Source organism: Pan paniscus, chromosome 13 (genome assembly GCF_029289425.2).
Source record: "Pan paniscus chromosome 13, NHGRI_mPanPan1-v2.0_pri, whole genome shotgun sequence".
NCBI classification, from domain to species: domain Eukaryota; kingdom Metazoa; phylum Chordata; class Mammalia; order Primates; family Hominidae; genus Pan; species Pan paniscus.
Window position 1 is genome coordinate 89,533,072 of NC_073262.2, and position 845 is coordinate 89,533,916.

The window sequence follows — 845 nt, forward strand, 5'->3', positions numbered from 1 at the left end:
AGTCAGAATGGAAGCACTTTTTTTTTTTTGGCCAGCTTTGAAGATGGAGGGGGCCATGTGACAAGGAATTCTGTGGCCTCTGGAAGAAGAAAGTGGCCTCTGGCTGACCACCAGCAAGGAAATGGCGTCCTTAGACCTTGAGCAGCAAAGGACTGGATTTTTGGCAGCAACTTGAATGGGCTTGAAAGCAGATTCTTCTGCAGAGCTTCCAGAGAAGAGCACAGTCTGGATAACACATTGATTTCAACCTTGTGAGACAGTGAGCAGAGAGCCTAGCTGAGACTGCCTGTACTTCTGACCTATATATCTGTAAACTGGTAAATGGATATTGTTTTAAGTCACTAAATTTGTGATAATTTCTTTTGCAGCAATAGAAAAAGAATATGGGCCACTGGCAAATTAACAGTTTCAACAACCTACTAGAAGAACAAATATGGGTGGAAGAATGCTGACTGATGAAATGAGGAGTAATTGATGGCAAGAACATGGAACAGATTACTTCTCATCTGCCAGCATTGGGTTGGACAATAGAATCACTTTAGCTAGTTTTACTTACAAAGGAATTTACTATAGGATATATGTTAGCTTGTAAGCTGACTAGAAGGGCCCAGAATCAAGCTTTAATTCCACCATAAAGTGAGGCATTCAGGAAACTTATTCACTTATACCATGAGATTTTTCCAGTGGAAATTCCTCTGAGTAATTCAAAAAGCTAGGGACTAAACATTGTACCTTTATTCTCATTGTTGCAGTGAAAACAAAGGACTTCATAACTGTGATTGCTAGTTGGGCTGCGTGGTCTCAAGAACTTTATTATTGCCTTTTAAGTCCTGGCAGAAGACAGT